The 15,291-nt window shown below is 49.4% G+C and overlaps 1 protein-coding gene and 1 long non-coding RNA gene across 2 annotated transcripts in view; both read right to left on the reverse strand.

Annotated features, from left to right (window-relative positions):
- Positions 1-5,672, reverse strand: part of LOC142925539 (uncharacterized) — a 50,706-nt gene extending 45,034 nt beyond the window's left edge. Inside the window, exon 1 of the mRNA XM_076068422.1 lies at positions 5,650-5,672. The gene's annotated coding sequence lies outside the window, so the exon portion shown is untranslated. The remainder of the gene's footprint in view (positions 1-5,649) is intronic.
- Positions 5,673-10,769: 5,097 nt separating this feature from the next.
- Positions 10,770-15,291, reverse strand: part of LOC142925525 (uncharacterized) — a 37,564-nt gene continuing 33,042 nt past the window's right edge. Inside the window, exon 3 of the long non-coding RNA XR_012942473.1 lies at positions 10,770-10,866. This is a non-coding gene — a long non-coding RNA (uncharacterized LOC142925525). The remainder of the gene's footprint in view (positions 10,867-15,291) is intronic.

Consider the following 15,291-nt stretch of genomic DNA (forward strand, 5'->3'; position numbering starts at 1 on the left):
GTCGCACGGCGGGTTGATACCAGAGGACAGCCCGGATCGGCGCTCGGGACTTGCCTTTTATGCCCCTCGAGCGTGGCCTAGGGCGGAGCCAGGCCACGCTCCTCAGATGGGATCAGATCGCGAATTTCACGTGCTGTGTTAAAGCGATCCCGGATCTTGAGTTTGCTCCAGCTCTGTGAAGGACGTGATCCCTGACATGCAATACCCCGGCGTCTACAAAGTAATCTGTGTCTGTGGCAGCAGTTACATTGGGGAAACTAAGCGACGTGTCTCGGACCGTGTTCGTGAGCATAAGGCAGATTTGAAACACGGTAGGACTAACACCTCGGCCGTGGCTGATCATTGTTTTAATGCGGTCGGCTCACACGAAATTGATTTCTCTAAGACGAAGGTTCTTTGTAAGCCCACTGCTATCAACAAAGATTCTTTCATGAAGCCATCAAACATATACAGACACAGACACAATTTCAACCCAGAGGATTGGTACAAACTCAGCAATCATTGGAAGGACGTCATCAACCAGTTTAAGTAATAACTGGCTGTGACGTTCCCATCCTGACACCTTCCGATGTCAGTTGTTATTTTCCCCGTGGCTTTGGATCTCCGATTTTTACATGAACAGGTAACAATTTTTTAACGTCAAAACAGCCACCTCCGCACGCCTACCACAACGTGGCGGCGGGTATGTGATCTCCCATTAACAACATGCTAATATCTCACATTAACATGCTAATGTCCCATATTAACATCATGCTAATCTCTCACATTAACATCATGCTAATCTCTCACATTAACATCATGCTAATCTCTCACATTAACATCATGCTAATCTATCACATTAACATCATGCTAATCTCTCACATTAACATGCTAATCTCTCACATTAACATTATGCTAATTTCTCACATTTACATTATGCTAATCTCTCACATTAACATGTTAATCTCTCACATTAACATCATGCTAATCTCTCACATTAACATGCTAATCTCTCACATTAACATCATGCTAATCTCTCACATTAACGTGCTAATCTCTCGCATTGACATCATGCTAATCTCTCACATTAACATGCTAATCTCCCACATTAACATGCCAATCTCTCACACTAACATGCTAATCTCTCACATTAGCATCATGCTAATCTATCACATTAACACGCTAATCTCTCACATTAACATGCTAATCTCTCACATTAACATCATGCTAATCTCTCACATTAACATCATGCTAATCTCTCACATTAACATGATAATCTATCACATTAACATACCAATCTCTCACATTAACATCAAGTTAATCTCTCACATTAACAGCATGCTAATCTCTCACATTACCATCATGCTAATCTCTCACATTAACATGTTAATCTCTCACATTAACATACTAATCTCTCACATTAACATGCTCTAATCTCTCACATTAACATCATGTTAATCTCTCACATTAACAGCATGCTAATCTCTCACATTAACATGCTAATCTCTCACATTAACATGCTAATCTCTCACATTAACATGCTAATCTCTCACATTAACACGCTCATCTCTCACATTAACATGCTAATCTCTCACATTAACATGCTAATCTCTCACATTAACATGCTAATCTCTCACATCAACATGCTAATCTCTCACATTAACACGCTAATCTCTCACATGAACATGCTAATCTCTCACATTAACATGCTAATCTCTCACATTAACATGCTAATCTCTTACATTAACATGCTAATCTCTCACATTAACAACACGCTAATCTCTCACATTAACATCATGCTCATCTCTAACATTAACATCATGCTCATCTCTCACATTAACATGCTAATCTCTCACATTAACACGCTTATCTCTCACATTAACATGATAATCTCTCACATTAACATGCAAATCTCTCACATTAAATGCTAATCTCTCACATTAACATGCTAATCTCTCACATTAACATGCTAATCTCTCACATTAACACGCTTATCTCTCACATTAACATGATAATCGTTTACTTTAGCATTATGCTAATCTCCCACATTAACATAGCCACCTCAGCGCCCTCGTCGTAGAGGCCGCTCTCCTATCTTGAGTTATGTTAATGTGATAAATCATCATGCTAATTTATCACATTAACATAACTAGCCCCGCCCACTTCGTTTATGACCCTTGGGCTACACCCATTTTAAACCTTTAAAGCAATCTGCTTCCCACTCTTTTTTGCCTGCTGCTCGTGTTGCGATCCAAACGTCGTAGGTTTTATTTTTTTTGTATTAATTTTAACCTAACTACTGTACGTGACTTTACCGAAAGACACAAAGACGATGCACAGTAGCGCTCTGCCTCCAGTAGGTGGCGGTAGACGCCGTAGTGACTCAATACAATACAGATGTATACACATCGACACGCAGACACACACACACAACAGCTGGTGGTGACGTTACCAGGGCGCTTGTGCCAGGCTAGGTGCACAGACACTCACGTGACACTCGCGTGACACACTGACACTCACGTGACACACTGACACACACGTGCCACGTGACACACACATGACACACTGACACTCGCGTGGCACACTGACACTCGCGTGGCACACGTGACACACTGACACTCACGTGACACACTGACACACACGTGACATACTGACACGTAACACACTGACACTCACGTGACACACTGACACACACGTGACACACACGTGACACACTGACACATACGTGACACACTGACACTCACGTGACACACTGACACACACGTGACACACACGTGACACACTGACACATACGTGACACACTGACACACACGTGACACACTGACACTCGCGTGACACACTGACACACACGTGACACACTGACACACACGTGACACGTGACACACTGACACGTGACACGCTGACACTCACGTGACACACTGACACACACGTGACACACTGACACACACGTGACACACTGACACACACGTGACACTCACGTGACGCACACGTGACACACTGACACACACGTGACACACACGTGACACACTGACACACACGTGACACACTGACACGTGACACACTGACACTCACGTGACACACCGACACTCACGTGACACACTGACACACACTTGACACACTGACACTCGCGTGACACACTGACACACACGTGACACACTGACACACGTGACACACTGACACACACGTGACACACTGACGCTCGCGTGACACACTGACACACACGTGACACACTGACACACGTGACACACTGACACACACGTGACACACTGACACTCGCGTGACACACTGACACACACGTGACACACTGACACACGTGACACACTGACACACACGTGACACACTGACACTCGCGTGACACACTGACACACACGTGACACACACGTGACACGTGACACACTGACACTCGCGTGACACACACGTGACACACTGACACTCGCGTGACACACTGACACACGTGACACACTGACAATCGCGTGACACACTGACACACACGTGACACACTGACACTCACGTGACACACTGACACACACGTGACACACTGACACGTGACACACTGACACTCACGTGACACACTGACACACACGTGACACTCACGTGACACACTGACGCACACGTGACACACTGACGCACACGTGACACTCACGTGACACACTGACACACACGTGACACACTGACACACACGTGACACACTGACACGTGACACACTGACACTCACGTGACACACTGACACTCACGTGACACACTGACACTCGCGTGACACACACGTGACACACTGACACGTGACACACACGTGACACACTGACACACACGTGACACACTGACACACACGTGACACACTGACACGTGACACACTGACACTCACGTGACACACTGACACTCACGTGACACACTGACACTCGCGTGACACACACGTGACACACTGACACACACGTGACACACACGTGATGATACACACGTGACACACTGACACACACGTGACACACTGACACACACGTGACACACACGTGACACACTGACACGTGACACACTGACACACACGTGACACTCACGTGACACACTGACGCACACGTGACACACTGACACACACGTGATACTCACGTGACACACTGACACACACGTGACACACTGACACTCGCGTGACACACTAACACACACGTGACACACACGTGACACACTGACACTCACGTGACACACACGTGACACACTGACACTCACGTGACACACTGACACACACGTGACACACTGACACACACGTGACACACTGACACATGTGACACACACGTGACACACTGACACGTGACACACTGACACACACGTGACACTGACACACACGTGACACTCACGTGACACACTGACGCACACGTGACACACTGACACACACGTGACACGTGACACACTGACGCACACGTGACACACTGACACACACGTGACACACTGACATACACGTGACACACTGACACACACTGACACACACGTGATGATACACACGTGACACACTGACACACACGTGACACACTGACACACACGTGACACACACGTGACACACTGACACGTGACACACTGACACACACGTGACACTCACGTGACACACTGACGCACACGTGACACACTGACACACACGTGATACTCACGTGACACACTGACACACACGTGACACACTGACACTCGCGTGACACACTAACACACACGTGACACACACGTGACACACTGACACTCACGTGACACACACGTGACACACTGACACTCACGTGACACACTGACACACACGTGACACACTGACACACACGTGACACACTGACACATGTGACACACACGTGACACACTGACACGTGACACACTGACACACACGTGACACTGACACACACGTGACACTCACGTGACACACTGACGCACACGTGACACACTGACACACACGTGACACGTGACACACTGACGCACACGTGACACACTGACACACACGTGACACACTGACATACACGTGACACACTGACACACACTGACACACACGTGACACACACGTGACACACTGACACACACGTGACACACCGACACACACGTGACACACACGTGACACACTGACACACACGTGACACACTGACACACACGTGACACACTGACACTCACGTGACACACTGACACACACGTGACACACTGACACACATGTGACACTCACGTGACACACTGACGCACACGTGACACACTGACACACACGTGACACTCACGTGACACACTGACGCACACGTGACACACTGACGCACACGTGACACACACGTGACACACTGACACACACGTGACACACTGACACACACGTGACACACACGTGACACACTGACACACACGTGACACACTGACACACACGTGACACACTGACACACACTGACACTCACGTGCCACTCACGTGACACACTGACACACACGTGACACACTGACACACACGTGACACACTGACACACACGTGACACACTGACACACACGTGACACACTGACACACACGTGACACACACGTGACACACTGACACACACGTGACACACTGACACACACGTGACACACACGTGACACACTGACACTCACGTGACACACTGACACACACGTGACACACTGACACACACGTGACACACTGACACACACGTGACACACACGTGACACACTGACACACACGTGATACTCACGAGATCTCCTTTGGGGCCCGGTTTTCCCTGGGGTAGAGGGAGGGAGACATCAGAAGACATGGTGGTGGTGGTAGTGGTGGTGATGGTGGTGATGGTGGTGGTAGTGGTGGGGATGGTGGTGGTGGTAGTGGTGGTGATGGTGGTGATGGTGTTGGTAGTGGTGGGGATGGTCGTGGTGATGGTGGTGGTGATGGTGGTGGTAGTGGTGGTGATGGTGGTGATGGTGGTGGTTGTGTTGATGGTGGTGGTGATGGTGGTGGTAGTGGTGGTGATGGTGGTGGTAGTTGTGGTAGTGGTGATGATGGTGATGATGGTGGTGGTTGTGGTGATGGTTGGTGGTGATGATGGTGGTGATGGTGGTGGTAGTGGTGGTGGTGATGGTGGTGACGGTGGTGATGATGGTGGTGGTGGTGGTGATGGTGGTTGTGCTGGTGATGGTGGTGATGGTGGTGATGGTAGTAGTGGTGGTGATGATGGTGATGGTGGTGATGATGGTGATGGTGGTGATGATGGTGATGATTATGATGGTGATGATTATGATGGTGATGATCGTGATGGTGTTGATCGTGGTGGTGCTGATGATGGTGCTGATGATGATGGTGGTGATGATGGCGGTGTTCGTGATGATGGTGATGATGGCAGGGATGATGGTGGTGTTGGTGGTACTGGTGATGATGATGGTGGTGGTGATCGTGGTGGCGTTGATGATGGTGGTGATGGTGATGGTGCTGGTGGTGATGATGACACTTATCCGAATGTTCTCCATCACTTACAGGTGGGCCTGCAAACAACCACCACAACAACAATCATGAACAACAACAGCCAATGGCAAATATCAACAACAGTCAATAACAACAACCCTCAACACACAAGTGGGAGTCTATGTCTTTGTGTGAGTCTGTGGGTATCTGTGATTCTATTGGTCTCTATGTGAATCTGTGGTTAAATTAGCCTCTGTGTGAATCTATGGGTAAGTGGGTCTCTATGTGAATCTATGGGTAAATGGATCTCTGTGTGAATCTATGGGTAAATGGGTCTCTGTGTGAATCTATGGGCAAATGGGTCTCTATGTGAATCTATGGGTAAATGGGTATCTATGTGAATCTATGGGTAAATGGGTCTCTGTGTGATTCTATGGGTAAATGGGTCTCTATGTGAATCTATGGGTAAGTGGGTCTCTGTGAATCTATGGGTAAATGGGTATTTGTGTGAATCTATGGGTAAAGGGGTCTCTATGTGAATCTATGGGTAAATGGGCCTCTGTGTGAATCTATGGGTAAAGGGGTCGCTGTGTGAATCTATGGGTAAATGGGTCTCTGTGTGAATCTATGGGAAAATGGGTCTCTGTGTGAATTTATGGGTAAATGGGTCTCTGTGTGAATCTATGGGTAAATGGGTCTCTGTGTGAATCTATGGGTAAATGGGTCTCTATGTGAATCTATGGGTAAGTGGGTATTTATGTGAATCTATGCGTAAATGGGTCTTTGTGTGAATCTATGGGTAAAGGGGTCTCTATGTGAATCTATGGGTAAATGGGCCTCTGTGTGAATGTATGGGTAAATGGGTCTTTGTGTGAATCTATGGGTAAAGGGGTCTCTATGTGAATCTATGGGTAAATGGGCCTCTGTGTGAATCTATGGGTAAAGGGGTATCTGTGTGAATCTATGGGTAAAGGAGTCGCTGTGTGAATCTATGGGTAAATGGGTCTCTATGTGAATCTATGGGTAAATAGGTCTCTGTTTGATTCTATGGGTAAATGGGTCTCTGTGTGAATCTATGGGTGAATGGGTCTCTATGTGAATCTATGGGTAAATGGGTATCTGTGTGAATCTATGGGTAAATGGGTCTCTATGTGAATCTATGGGTAAATGGGCCTCTGTGTGAATCTATGGGTAAATGGGTCTCTATGTGAATCTACGAGTAAATGGGTCTCTATGTGAATCTATGGGTAAATGGGTCTCTATGTGAATCTATGGGTAAGTGAGTCTCTATGTGAATCTATCGGTAAATGGGCCTCTGTGTGAATCTATAGGTAAATGGGTCTTTATGTGAATCTATGCGTAAATGGGCCTCTGTGTGAATGTATGGGTAAATGGGTCTTTGTGTGAATCTATGGGTAAAGGGGTCTCTATGTGAATCTATGGGTAAATGGGCCTCTGTGTGAATCTATGGGTAAAGGGGTCTCTGTGTGAATCTATGGGTAAAGGGGTCGCTGTGTGAATCTATGGGTAAATGGGTCTCTGTGTGAATCTATGGGTAAATTGGTCTCTGTGTGATTTTATGGGTAAATGGGTCTCTGTGTGAATCTATGGGTAAATGGGTCTCTGTGTGAATCTATGGGTAAGTGGGTCTTTATGTGAATCTATGCGTAAATGGGTCTTTGTGTGAATCTATGGGTAAAGGGGTCTCTATGCGAATCTATGGGTAAATGGGCCTCTGTGTGAATGTATGGGTAAATGGGTCTTTGTGTGAATCTATGGGTAAAGGGGTCTCTATGTGAATCTATGGGTAAATGGGCCTCTGTGTGAATCTATGGGTAAAGGGGTATCTGTGTGAATCTATGGGTAAAGGAGTTGCTGTGTGAATCTATGGGTAAATGGGTCTCTATGTGAATCTATGGGTAAATAGGTCTCTGTTTGATTCTATGGGTAAATGGGTCTCTGTTTGAATCTATGGGTAAATGGGTCTCTATGTGAATATATGGGTAAATGGGTCTGTGTGTGAATCTATGGGTGAATGAGTCTCTGTGTGAATGTATGGGTAAATGGGTCTCTATGTGAATCTATGGGTAAATGAGTCTCTATGTGAATTATATGGGTAAATGGGCCTCTGCGTGAATCTATGGGTAAGTGGGTATCTGTGTGAATCCATTGGTAAATGGGTCTGTGTGAATCTATGGGTAAATGGGTCTCTGTGTGAATCTATGAGTAAATGGGTCTCTGTGTGAATGTATGGGTAAATGGGTCTCTATGCGAATCTATGGGTAAATGGGTCTATGTGTGAATCTATGGTTAAATGGGTCTCTGTGTGAATCTATGGGTAAATGGGTCTCTGCGTGAATCTATGAGTAAATGGGTCTCTATGTGAATCTATGGGTAAATAGGTCTCTATGTGAATCTATGGATAAATGGGTCTCTATGTGAATCTATGGGTAAATGGGTCTCTATGTGAATCTATGGGTAAATGGATCTCTATGTTAATCAATGGGTAAATGAGTCTCAATGTGAATCTATGGGTAAATGGGCCTCTGCGTGAATCTATGGGTAAGTGGGTCTCTGTGTGAATCTATGGGTAAATGGGCCTGTGTGTGAATCTATGGGTAAATGGGTCTCTGTGTTAATCTATGGGTAAATGGGTCTCTACATTAATCTATGGGTAAATCGGTCTCTGTGTGAATTTATGGGTAAATGGGTCTCTGTGTGAATCCATGGGTAAATGGGTCTCTGTGAATCTATGGGTAAATGGGTCTCTGTGTGAATCTATGGGTAAATGGGTCTCTGTGTGAATCTATGGGTAAATGGGTCTCTATGTGAATCTATGGGTAAATGGGTCTCTGTGTGAATCTATGGGTAAATGGGTCTCTGTGTGAATCTATGGGTAAATGGGTCTCTATGTGAATCTATGGGTAAATGGGTCTCTACATGAATCTATGGGTAAATGGGTCTCTGTGTGAATTTATGGGTAAATGGGTCTCTGTGTGAATCTATGGGTAAATGGGTCTCTATGTGATTCTATGGGTAAATGGGTCTCTGTGTGAATCTATGGGTAAATGGGCCTCTGTGTGAATCTATGGGTAAAGGGGTATCTGTGTGAATCTATGGGTAAAGGAGTTGCTGTGTGAATCTATGGGTAAATGGGTCTCTATGTGAATCTATGGGTAAATAGGTCTCTGTTTGATTCTATGGGTAAATGGGTCTCTGTTTGAATCTATGGGTAAATGGGTCTCTATGTGAATATATGGGTAAATGGGTCTGTGTGTGAATCTATGGGTGAATGAGTCTCTGTGTGAATGTATGGGTAAATGGGTCTCTATGTGAATCTATGGGTAAATGAGTCTCTATGTGAATTATATGGGTAAATGGGCCTCTGCGTGAATCTATGGGTAAGTGGGTATCTGTGTAAATCCATTGGTAAATGGGTCTCTGTGTGAATCTATGGGTAAATGGGTCTCTGTGTGAATCTATGAGTAAATGGGTCTCTGTGTGAATGTATGGGTAAATGGGTCTCTATGCGAATCTATGGGTAAATGGGTCTATGTGTGAATCTATGGTTAAATGGGTCTCTGTGTGAATCTATGGGTAAATGGGTCTCTGCGTGAATCTATGAGTAAATGGGTCTCTATGTGAATCTATGGGTAAATAGGTCTCTATGTGAATCTATGGATAAATGGGTCTCTATGTGAATCTATGGGTAAATGGGTCTCTATGTGAATCTATGGGTAAATGGATCTCTATGTTAATCAATGGGTAAATGAGTCTCAATGTGAATCTATGGGTAAATGGGCCTCTGCGTGAATCTATGGGTAAGTGGGTCTCTGTGTGAATCTATGGGTAAATGGGCCTCTGTGTGAATCTATGGGTAAATGGGTCTCTGTGTTAATCTATGGGTAAATGGGTCTCTACATTAATCTATGGGTAAATCGGTCTCTGTGTGAATTTATGGGTAAATGGGTCTCTGTGTGAATCCATGAGTAAATGGGTCTCTGTGAATCTATGGGTAAATGGGTCTCTGTGTGAATCTATGGGTAAATGGGTCTCTGTGTGAATCTATGGGTAAATGGGTCTCTATGTGAATCTATGGGTAAATGGGTCTCTGTGTGAATCTATGGGTAAATGGGTCTCTGTGTGAATATATGGGTAAATGGGTCTCTGTGTGAATCTATGGGTAAATGGGTCTCTGTGTGAATCTATGGGTAAATGGGTCTCTGTGTGATTCTATGGGTAAATGGGTCTCTGTGTGATTCTATGGGTAAATGGGTCTCTGTGTGAATCTATGGGTAAATGGGTCTCTGTGTGATTCTATGGGTAAATGGGTCTCTGTGTGAATCTATGGGTAAATTGAAACCCAGCACCGCGCAGCTGCAGTTTACGAGGGGACATCAACACTCAAAACCCCACACAGATGGATTCACGATGCTACTTGCTCTATTGCCACGTGTTGTGCATGCGGTACCTGCTTCTCCTCTCCGTCCTCTCCTCCCCCTCTTGCCCTGGGGTCCTAGGGGATGAAAAACAAAAAGGGGATTTCAACCATACTTCACCACGCCGGTCAACGTGTGCTGGCTTGGTGCAGAGCGGTAGACTCGGGACTGGTTCGTGTAAAAAAAAAAACAGTTTAAAACTTTTTATTTTATTTTACCGGCTAAGGCCCCACTCAGCATCACGAGTGACGTCTCAACGAGAAGTGGCTTGTCGCAGCCAAATTCTCCGAACGCGTGGACGTCGATTCCAAATGTGGAGGGGGTGGGGGAGGGGGGGGGTGGAAATCCGCCACATCCCAAAATATCCAGGAGGCATCCGCCAGGGTCGGGATCGAACCTACGCTCCTCCCGCGTCACGGGCGACGCAGTTGACATCTCCTAGCCACCACACATCTCTCGCCACTGACGTTAGCCGTGAGCGCGAATTAAACTCGGGTTGCCGAGTTCATAGCGCGTCGCGTCACTGAGTGCGGGAAGGTTTGATGGGGGAGCGGTGGTGCAGCGGGTTAGCGCTACGCCGCGCTACGAACCCGGCGTCCCGGCTTCGATTGCAGCTCACGGCCAGCACCGGTGACGATCATTATCTGCTACCGGTCCTGGGCCTCTCCTAGGTCAACTCAGCCTCAAATAAGTAGCCGGTGCGGAGTGTTAACATCGCCACGAGAGAGGCGAAGGCGGCCGGGCGTGGTCCAGACCACTCCACCGCCTCGTGCGTCGTTCCGGCCTTCGTCGGTGCTACTCCGCGAACAGCACTTGCCCCAACAGTCTGTTAAGGCTACACGGGGGATCTTTGTAACCGGTGACAGTTGTCGAAACCGGTTACAGAAACCGGTTATCGTTAAGTACAATCCGCACGGTGGCAGACCCAAGTCTCAGCTGCAAGGCAAAAGCGCGGCCCTGCAAGTGCAGGGGGCCTCCTCCACACAAAGGCAAAGATCCCCCGTGTAGCCTTAACAGACTGTCGGGGCAAGTGCTGTTAGCCAGCAGCACCTACGGAGGCCGGCACGGCACACGGTGGGGAGTGGGTGGCCAGCACCACGCCCGGCCGCCTTTGTCTCCCTCGTGGCGATGTTGACTGTACACCTTGCACGGGGCACTCATTTGAGGCCGAGTCGACCTAGGGGAGGCCCAAAACCGGTTCAGAATAATTTAATGAGACGCAGGCACAGACCCGGCGCGCACACACACACAGAAGTATGACGAGCAATATGGAAACCGGTTCTAACCGGTTTTTTCACGGGTTCAGAACAAAGCCGATTGATTTAAGTCGAGGAAGGATTATGACCGAACTTAATTGCGTGTATCAGTGCGCGAACCCCCGCGCGCACAAACACGGGGACCCCTCCCAACACATCAAAGAGTTTCGCTCCATCACTCTGGGGCGGCGAGTTTACACAGCAGGCTCAGTGTGTGTGAGTCCGTGTGTGTGTGAGTGTGTGTGTTAGTCCATGTGTGTGTGTGTGTGAGTCCGTGTGAGTCCGTGTGTGTGTGTGTGAGTCCGTGTGTGTGTGGGTGTGAGTCCGTGTGTGTGTGAGTGAGTCCGTGTGTGTGTGAGTCCGTGTGTGTGTGTGAGTCCGTATGTGTGTGAGTCCGTGTGTGTGTGTGAGTCCGTGTGTGTGTGAGTCCGTGTGTGTGTGAGTCCGTGTGTGTGAGTGAGTCCGTGTGAGTCCGTGTGTGTGAGTGAGTCCGTGTGAGTTAGTCCATGTGTGTGTGAGTCCGTGTGTGTGTGAGTGAGTCCGTGTGTGTGTCTGTGTGTGAGTCCGTGTGTGTGTGTGAGTCCGTGTGTGTGTGAGTCCGTGTGTGTGAGTGAGTCCGTGTGAGTCCGTGTGTGTGAGTGAGTCCGTGTGAGTTAGTCCATGTGTATGTGAGTCCGTGTGTGTGTGAGTGAGTCCGTGTGTGTGTGTGAGTCCGTGTGTGTGAGTGAGTCCGTGTGTGTGTGTGTGAGACCTGGGTGTGTAGCGATGGTGCTGTGGTTCGCGCCACGCTGCGCTACGAACCCGGCGACGCGGGGTTCGACTCCCGCCGCCGACGGACAGCACCACCACGTGACCATGATCTGAACCGGTGCTGGGCCTCTCCTAGAGCGACTCAGCCTCAACCGAGTACGTGCGTACGTTGAACTTCTTTCGCACCGTACGTGGCCAGCCGTGCTAATCGGCCGTGCCGGCCTTAATAGGCGCTCGCAAACAGCACTTGCCCCTGCAGTTTGGCCAAAGTTACACGCCGCATCTTCCGTGTCTCTGTGTGACCCGTTCGCGTCGCCTGGGGAGCGGTGGCGCAGCGGTTAGCGCACCGCGCTGCCAACCCGCACCCACCCGAGTGCCTGGCCCGGTGCGTATAAAACATCAGCAACTGGGGGAGACAAAGGCGGCCGGGCGTGGTGCTGGACACCCACCAAGCCCCTCGTGTACCGAGCCGGCCTTAATAGGTGCTCGCAAACAGCACTTGCCCCCGAGTAGCCTGCGTGGGCTATGCGATTTGTCTTTGTTTGCTTTTCCCAAAAAACCCCATTACTCGTGACCCCGAGCTAATACGCAATTGCACGGTTAACATATTTCCCGTTGTGTGTGTTCCACGTGTGTGTGCACGTGTGTGCGCGTGCGTGCGCGTGCGTGTATGTGTCGACTCAGCCTCAAATAAGCACCTGGCGCGGTATGTAGTAAACATCGCCACTGGGGGGAGACAAAGGCGGTCGGGCGTGGTGCTGGCCACCCACCAACCCCTCGTGTGCCGTTACCGGCCTTCGTAGGTGCCGCTCGCTGACAGCACTTGCCCCAACACTCTGTTAAAGGCTACGCGGGGGATCTTTGTCTGTATCTTTGTTGCGCGCGAGTCCCCGTGTTGACCCCGATACCCGTGACACGTGACTAATGCCCCGGGTGCCAACGCCGTTGTTTTCAACGGGGGCCCCACGTGCTAGCGAGGAGCGGTGGCGCAGTGATTGGCAACCACGCCGAGTTCGACTCCCACGCACGCTCGGCATCGATCGCGGCTCAACACCAAAACCGGTCCCGAGCCTCGGCTCGGAGCTACACCTTGGAGCGGTGCAATAAACATCGCCACCGGGGGAGACAAAGGCGGCGGGGCGTGGTGCTCGCCACCCATCCACTCGTGTGTCGTGGCCGGCCTTCACAGCTCGCGAGCGGCACTTGCCCCAGCAATCTGTCGAGGCTATACGGGGCATCTTTGCTTTGCGCGCGCGCGCGCAAGTTGGCGCAGTGGGGAGCACAGGTGGCGCGTCTGCCAGTCATTTCAGTCGGTCGACTCATGGCACAACGTGAGGGTCTGTGCCTTCTCCTCCTCCTGCCAGCAGCGCAGAGGCCTCAAAGTGCACCTAGCCTGGCACAAGCGCCGTGGTGACGTCACCGCCACTCGGTGGCGAATCGCGGTTGTTGTTGTTGTTGATGTGCCTGTATGTGCCGGCGGGTACATGCACACGCGCGCGCGTGCGCGTCTTCCTCCACGTGTATGGCTTACGGGGGAGCGGTGGTGCAGTGGTTGGCGCACTGAACCTTCAAAATGAGCACCTGGTGCGGTCCATAAACACCGGCGCTGGGGGAGACAAAGGCGGTCGGGCGTGGTGCTGGACAGCCAACCCCCTCGTGCGTCGTGCCTGCCTTCATAGGTGCTGCTCGCTAATGGCACTTGACCCAACAGTCTGTTCAAGGCTACCCGGGGGTCGCCGTAGTGGGTACATGTCCACGTGTCTCCGCGCGCGTGTGTGTGTGTGAGTGTGTTAACCCCTAACCCTTGGCCCGTTGCTAATGCACGGATAATCCATTCATTACACACACACAAGACAAGACAAAGATCCCCCGTGCAGCCTGTAACAGATTGTTGCTGTTCGTGATAAGCACCTTTGAAGGCACGCACGGCGCACGAAGGGGGGATGGTGAACACCATGCCCGGCCGCCTTTGTCTCCCCGGTGCTTATATGTGCACACACCGCACCAGGTACTCATTTGAGGCTGAGTCGATCTAGGGGAAGCCCAGGGGACCGGGTTCAGATGATAGTCACGTGATCGGAAATCGAACTGGTCACTGGATTCACAGCGCAGCACGCGAACCACTACGACTACCACTCCACCGCTCTCCACGTGTACACACACACACGTGTACACACACACGTGTACACACACACGTGTACACACACACGTGTACACACACGCGTGTACACACACACGTGTACACACACACGTGTACACACACGCGTGTGTACGTGTACACACACGCGTGTGTACGTGTACACACACGTGTGTGTACACGTACACACACGTGTGTGTACACGTACACACACGTGTGTGTGTACACGTACACACACACGTGTGTGTACACGTACACACACGTGTGTGTGTGTACACACACACACACACGTGTGTACACACGTGGCTGGTGTTGGCCGTAAGCGGGAATCGGGACTCGGCTCGCCGGGTTCGTAGCGC

The sequence above is a fragment of the Petromyzon marinus genome, chromosome 21 (assembly GCF_048934315.1).
Source record: "Petromyzon marinus isolate PM22_M1 ecotype Great Lakes invasive population chromosome 21, UKy_Petmar_22M1.pri1.0, whole genome shotgun sequence".
NCBI lineage: Eukaryota > Metazoa > Chordata > Hyperoartia > Petromyzontiformes > Petromyzontidae > Petromyzon > Petromyzon marinus.